Genomic DNA, 7,856 nt, shown 5'->3' with positions numbered 1-7,856 from the left:
CAAAAGATCAATTTTTATGCAATTTTTAATCATATAGGAGCAAATGGAATATCCACGACTCAGTGCATGTATTTCTTTGGACATTTTATTAGCCACTAAATATTGAAATACAACTAACCATTCTTATGCTGAAGAAAATATTTGAAAAATATTAATTATTTGTGGCAAGTTGTCTAAAAAGTAAAAGTAATCAGTAAATATAATCGGTAAAATCTTTCTCTCTCTCAGGTGTAGCTGTGGGCTGGTTCCTGCTAGTTCACCTTCGGGCAGAGCTTCCCCACACTGGGTGTCCTTCCACATGTGTTCTGAATCATCTTGTCAAGCTTCTGGTATTCAAAGGCTGGATGGTGTTGTAGAAATCCGCCAGACTGTTAACGCCTGTATGGTGATAATCAGGCCCCTCCTTGATAACCTTTAGTTCTAGTGTTTTGCCTTCACTAACCCCGTTTCTCTGCTTGCCTCCTAGTTGCCCATTCTAAGCCTGCTCTTGTTTATTTGCACTCCTAAAGAGGACTTCAGCTCTCACCGCCAGCCAGCTACTCACCTGCCTGCCCACCACCAGTCACCTTGGATAACAGCCTTCCCATTTGTAACACTTCCTGTGGTTCAGTTGTGGGAACTGACAAGTAAGACTGTTCAGTCACATAACTCTAATCGCAAAATGAGTCTGAATTTACCTCGACTACTTCTGTCTTTGTCTCTTCTCTTTAACAGTGATACTGGTTGCGTTCTTGTTGCTAAATCTTTCCCCGAAGCTCCAAAGCTCTCTGTTCAATAAACACTGTAAAATTGCTGTTAGTGTGCTGAGTCTGTCTTAATCCATACTTGATGACGACAAGGTGCATCCAGTGTGTTTTCAGGGTCAGCAGTGAGCTGTTGTATTAAGCGCCTTGAGGCAACCGTTGTTGTGATTCAGCACTACATAAATAAAACTGAATTGACCTGAACTGAGTCACATTTTAACCTTAATCACTGTTATTTTTCTAAATCTTAAAAAAATGATTTTTGGTACTTTAACCTAAACAAACAGCTACTGAAAGTGAAAGAAAACATGTAAAAAATTAAACTAACCAGTGAGAGAAAAAAGTACACATTACCAGTCTTGTGAAAAACCACAACCACTCCATCTGCCTACTTACACATGCTTTAAGAAAAACATCAGATGATTATTGCAATCCTTAATTACTGCTTTGTTGTTTATTACTGGTAAATATGTGAAGGTTAATGAACTATTTATTAGTGAAGATGATCAAGTATTACAAGAGGACCAAGTCTTTCTAATAACGCTAATCGGACAAAATAACTTTAAGACTCTCAGAGTGATTCGACTCTATAACAACAGCACTCACAGTAAAATTCAGTTCACTTCTATGAAGAACTTTTTGAACCATAAACCTCTCCATCACATCCCTTTCAAACTACCCATTTTTGCAGTGTCTGTGCTCTTCTCTCTTCTCTTGTCTTTGTTTGAAAACAGCTTTCAATTTCCTGGGTAGCTGCCTTCAAAGGGAACGGGAGGGGGTGAGAGGCCGAGCGGGATACCAGAGGCACAGTGACAGCTGGGAGGCAGGAGACTCTGAGACGAGATCAGAGGGTTTGAGTTTCTGACCGCCACAGACACGCTGTCATTCTTTGAGCTCCTGCCCCTGCTGCTTTCAGACACACACACGCATGTGACACATGCACAAGCAACCACAGGCGAAAAAGTTACCAAAACACTCGCATTTAAACACATGCAAATGCAGAAATAGTACGTTGAGAATTGTAAAAAAAACAAACAAACAAGGTGCATACCTATGCACTCCATAGCAAATATGCAGCATCAAAAAATGTGAGCAAAGACAGTTGTTTGCTGAAAGCTCACACATAGCAAACTTTCCCAGGAGCACCTGCCCTGACTCGACACCCTTCATCCCGCAGCCAGAGATCTTCTCAGGCTGCGGCACAAGTTGCAACATCAAGCTTTTATTCCCAGGTGATGATGTAAGCGCTGAGGGAAGAGCGAAAATAATCGTATTCAATTTGCATAATGTGTTGACTTTGGAACCGATACCTTTCTGCTGGAAGGAACACAGAACCTTTTCATTGGCAGCACTCTCACTCAGCACATTTTAGTGATTAATGCACTCAAACAGACTTGAAACATCTGTCCCACTTTCTCATCTAACTGTCTTTAGCTCCTGCATTTGGCTTGCCCGCTCGATATGGGTTTCAGCACGTCTGCTGTGTCGTGGCTTGGTTGGTTTTTCTTCAAAGCCGGCCAGGTAATGGCTTTTGTGATGCTGCCACCATCTCACAGCTATAAAGAGCTTTTGAAGGTTGTGGCGCCGCATTACAACAGTATCTCCACTGTATAATCAGACCTTTAAAGTGGCCCGGGGAGCTCACTGAGAAGAGAAACAAATTACATCCTGATAGCAGTGGGTAAAGTGATGCCAGCCTGTTTTGTTGCTGCCTGACATGTGGCCTGGCAACCCCGACCAACCCCTAGAGTAAAGTGACATCAGCAACCACAAAGCACCCATTTGCACACGAGCAGGGAGCGGGAATAAACAGAGGATCTGTTTGAAGAGGTTCACTGATGCTTTCCTAAGTCTCACCTCAAAAACCAGAGTGTTGACTGCTCTCATATTCCCAGTGCATCTCGCACTCAGAAGGAAAAATATGCATGCGTAGTGGAGGCGAGCCTGACACTGAGTATGAAAGGAAGAGTGGAAGAAAATGAGACAGTAGGGACTTGAGCTAGAAAGGGAGAAGACGAAAGAGAGGTGGGTGAGAGAGGGAGAGGCAGAGTGAGGGAGAAAGAGAAGGGGGGAATGGTCTTTGTTAATCCTTCCACATCTGGCTTCTATTAGGATGTGGGGGCCGCTAAAATAATGTTTTTCACCCTACAAGCCTTTCTGTGCTATAAATTACCCACCAGCCACTGTGCCTTCCTGACTGAAACTCCTTCAGTGGGCCAGTTTGCGTTTCTCAGGCAGTCCGCTCGACTCCTCCCCCTCCTCCTTCTTGCTGTAGTCTTCTCTGCTTTCTCCATTTCAAAACTCCCTCTTAACACTCCCGCAGTAAAATCAGGCCTTTCTTCCTGTCAGCCTTCCACACTTCCACACTGTCCTGGTCTTTATATCATTGTTGATGTCAGGTATTTAGATATTTCTATCCAGCAGGGCAGTGTTTTGCTCTCTCTGTGACCTTGTGAGCTATCCCAACCCAGTCCTTTAATTGTGCTGAAAAACCACATGGTTCTTTCTCCTCTTCTTGCGTATGACAGGTTGGAGCACTGCATATAGATTACAGCGTCCAAAGGTGTAAATTGTGAACCATTTTAGTTTAAAGATTCCTAGCCAGAGACATTTCACGTTTTGTCTAAGCTAGGTGATTACATTTTTTTCTCAAATGCATGTTTGTTCAGCATGTTGATGGTTCGGTCTTCCAACATAAATCTAGGAATCAGCACCGTATTCTGATTCTTTCTGTAGCTTATGAGGTCTGTAAGTAAGCTTTATTTGAGGAAACAGAGTACTGTGTATAACCACTTGGTTTATGGTGATATTTTTAAGTGTTATTTATGGTTAGAGATGCTCTTAAGGCAATGGAAACCAACCTCCCCAAACATCTGACCACACCTGCATATTAACTTTTCAAAACTGACAGTGCGATATTCAAAACCACTCCAAGCCCCCCCCCCCCCCCCCCTTTTTTTTTTCTTAACTATTTCTGTCACTTTAAATGTTTGAAATCCAGTAAACACCAATAATATCTTCCTGGAAAGACCAGACCTGAAAACAAATGTGCTTATGCCCGTTTTTAAGACAGTGTCACATATATGGAAGCGAACCCATGTTTGTATTTCTGCATCCAGAAAACCTGCCACAAAGAAGAGAGCGTAAATATTGAATTTTAATGTGGGATTTGCCTTTGGTAGCATTTTATCAATCTTGGGGACGTCACTGTGATTTAAGAACTAAATTTGAGGATGTAATGTCCCTGAATTGTAGGAATTCGTGATTTCTTTTTCTTTGCCATGGTTTGCATTGTCAACTAAATGTCATAATGCACAGTCTTGAGTTCACTGACCGAGATAATCCTATCTCAGCTTTTTCAGCACGACTGACAAATCAAAGGCACATAACAGCCAGAATAGCTTATAGCTGATACCGTGAAATGTTCTCTGAATTCTCCCTTGCAAGTACTGAGAGTCACTAATCACTTTATTAGGCACTTAATTTGTAATTGTTCATGGCATGGATTCAACAAAGTGCTGGAGACATTCGCCAGAGATTTTAGCTCTAACAAGTATTAATATGATGCCAACACTTGGTTGATTTGTAGGCTGCAAATACATAATGTAAATCTCAAGGTGTTCTATTGGTTTAGATCTGGTCACTGTGCAAGCCATTTGAGTATAAGATTTGAGATTTCGATGTCATGTTTTTAGCAACAAGTCTGAGCTGATCTGAGCTTTGTGACACTGTATTGTCCTACCTGAAGCAGCCATTAGAAGATGGGTACTCTGTGCTCATAAAGGGGGACATGGTCAGCTTTGATCCTCCGCCAGACCGTGGCATTTAAACAATGCTAAGGGTACTAATGGGCTCAAAGTGTGCCAAGAGGATATCACCACCAACATAGACCGTTGATATAAAAATGGGATGAATCCATGCTTTCATGTTGTCCACACCAAAACATTACAATCTGAATGTTGCAACAGAGCTTGAGACTTATCAGACAAGATTTGTCCAATCTTCTTGCGTGCACTTTTGGTGAGCTTTTGGAAATTGCACCCTCAATTTCCTGTTGTTAGCTGACAGGAGAAGCAGCCGATACAGTCTTCTTCTGCTGTCACCCATCTGTTTTAAAGTTCAGTGTTTTGTGTGTTCGGAGATGCTCTTATTGTAGGTATAGTTGACCTTTTAACAGCTTGAAACAGTCTGAGAATTCTCTTCAGACCTATGGGATCATCAAGGTATTTTCATCCAGTGAATTGATGCCTTTCAAATCCACTTAAATCACCTTTCTTCCCCATTCTGATGCTTGGTTTGAACAAGTTTTCAAACTCGACTTCTTTGTTTCTCTTGGTCAGTATTATGAATCTACAGCACCCTTCAGTCTCTCAGCGATGAGACAGCCAGTTCTGATCTGTTAGGAGCGAAGCGCATCACTACCAGGGGTTAACCAGAGTTCAATGTGCAGAAGCGCATAAAATTAGCAGCGGGCCTGCACGTACGGAGTCGGAGACATGAGGTCTAAGGGCTGGGGAGAGGGCCAAGGCAGGGCCGTGTGGAGGAGGGAGAAAGGTTGCTGGAAGAGGTGAAGGGCGGCGGGTCAGTGCCTCTTCACCAGTAACACCAATTAGATAAATAAGAACTGACAGCAGAGGATAAAGGGGAGAGGACTGACTAATGTGCAAATTCAAAAAGCACAAGTGAACTGAGCGAACCTGATTTTTATAGCCATTAGACACCTGTTTCAGGAGGGCAGCTGGCTGAGGCTTCATCAGGTGGACCCCTATACCCAGGCACATCTGCTCTGAAACCAGAACCCAGCAGGCTCTGGCGGCCTTCCTCTTAATGAGCCCGATCACTGTTGAGATGCTTTTAGAGATCAAACCGAGTAAAGTAAACCACAGCCATTGTGCACTGCTGGTTACTGTTTGCTTTATGTACTTGATTGATAAAAGATCCTGTTATCTATCTGGTTTTTGGTTCACTGAAGAGTCATCACAAAAGAGCAACAATCCCCGCCTCACTCTCTAAAATCGCTGCTTCACATGTATTCTGTGAGCATCAGGAAGAGCCATTCAGGAACAGAGAAATGGAGGTCTTGTATATCTGTTCAGCATGATTTATATGTTTCAATTCAGCAACTTTTGGCAGAAACAGCTCAACTTCTTACTGTTTGAAGTCATTCTGAGAAGCAGCAGCATCAAATGGAATATATGGCCAGATTTCAGCACAAGGTAATTCTAGCTGGTCACGGGCTATCACCGAGATGGAGTGAATGTCATCCCTGTGCGGGCATCCACTGTACCAACAGGCTCTTTGTTACATACACACATGCCCTCTGTCTCTTCATTCTCTCTCTCTCTGTTACAGTATCACATAATTACCTCGTGCACTTCTGCCAATTCCTCAGATGTTCAAAGGGAGTCACGTCTTTAGTCTGCTTAGATGGGCTGGCCAGAGGATAGACTGTCTGGATCCAGGCCGTCTGGTTCAGTCTTTGTGTCTGTTTTCACAAATAAAATGTAACACTGGCCTTAAAACCAGCTCAGGATCTTAAGGACTGTGATTTATTATGTGACTTGCATATCTGTTTATCTCATTTTGGAAAACTGCAGTTGCTTTGCCTATCGGCTTGCTTGACGCCTGCGTATCCTCAGGCTGTCAGAGTTTATCTCAGCTCAGAGCCAGAATGTCTAGATAAGAGATGAGCAATGAGATAGATAGTTTGAAAAGATGAGGGCAACAAACTCCAGCATGTCAATACCTCAATTTGTCCTATGAAAGCGAAGAAAAGAAAGGACTCGCACAAATGCACTGTATGTCACTCATGCTTAGGATACTTCAACTAACGTCATTTTTCTGTCATGACCCAGTGAAGTATTTGTGTGGACATGGGGTGTGTGAGAGAGTATGAACAGGGAAGGCTTTTCCTCCATGCAGGAGTCTAAAATATCAAAGCCAGAAGGCCGTGGGGAGGATGAAGAGGGTGGATACAGCAGGAGGGTTTTGAGGTGGCGGGGGTTGTCTTTTGTTCTGACCCCTCCACCAGGATCCCTTGAAAAGATCACCGAACAGGCCGATTTGTCTCGGCTCTGAGCTCTCCCCTCTGATTGGTTATGGTGGGCAAGCAGATGTTGGAGCTGCGGCAGGGGGTTTGGATGATTCCAGCTCCTCACTCTCACACCGCAGGACAGTCATACAGCACCAGCAGCTCTCAAACGCAACCTGCTGAAGCAGGGGCCCACAGGCTCCCTACACACCACTCGCTTGGGTGACTCTCAAAGACAGACACACATCTACCACTGTTCACTTCTTCTTCCATGCATCAAAGATGAACATTAATGCTTCACCCTGAACTATGTTTGCTTCTGAAATTTATTATGGGCGTTAACTGACCGTGTATGAATCCACTTCAAGGTGCTCTGACAAACTAAATATGTTGTCATGGGGTCATAGCTTAACTGCTCTTTGAGAGTAGATTACAACTGCATGTGGAGCTTCTGAAGTCTCTTAGTTAATTTTCAGAACTGTTAAGGAACCATCACACTATGAAATTTAACAATCCGCACTAAAGCTATACAGCTAGATTGAACTGGATGCATCTTACTGTTCCTACAGAATTGCAGGCTACAACACGAAGCAGCAGTTACTGCACTATCTGTTTCATGCTAAAAGCTCCTCCATGTGGTCATAATAACAGCTGAAAGGCACATCACACAAATCAGCTTCTGCTGCTACAGCTGAAGTAAACTTTGAGTTTTTGTTACATTATTAAACATTTAGTTTTGCATTTATAGTCACATAGAATCCAAAATTTTTATTTTCAAGTACATCCTTCCCAGGAGTGGATGTCCTATCAAATTCTCCCCAAGATCAGACTGTGCAGTGCTCTGAGAAATTACAAATTACTCAAGGTCTGATTCTCATACTCTACAGGGCTCAGTTAGCATGTTAAGTATTAAAGTTCATGATAACATTCTTCCTCTTCTTCTTCTTTCATCTGCTCCTTTTAGGGGTTGCCACAGCAGATCCTGTCCATACCCTATCCATAACATCCTCTCCTGTCCCATCATCCCTCTATGTGTTCTTTTTTTATTACATCCATGAATAATCTTTGTGGTTTTCCTATTT

This window comes from Maylandia zebra, linkage group LG14 (genome assembly GCF_041146795.1).
Source record: "Maylandia zebra isolate NMK-2024a linkage group LG14, Mzebra_GT3a, whole genome shotgun sequence".
Taxonomy (NCBI): Eukaryota; Metazoa; Chordata; class Actinopteri; order Cichliformes; family Cichlidae; genus Maylandia; species Maylandia zebra.
The sequence above is the reverse complement of the archived record's forward strand: the minus strand, read 5'-3'. Positions refer to the sequence as shown.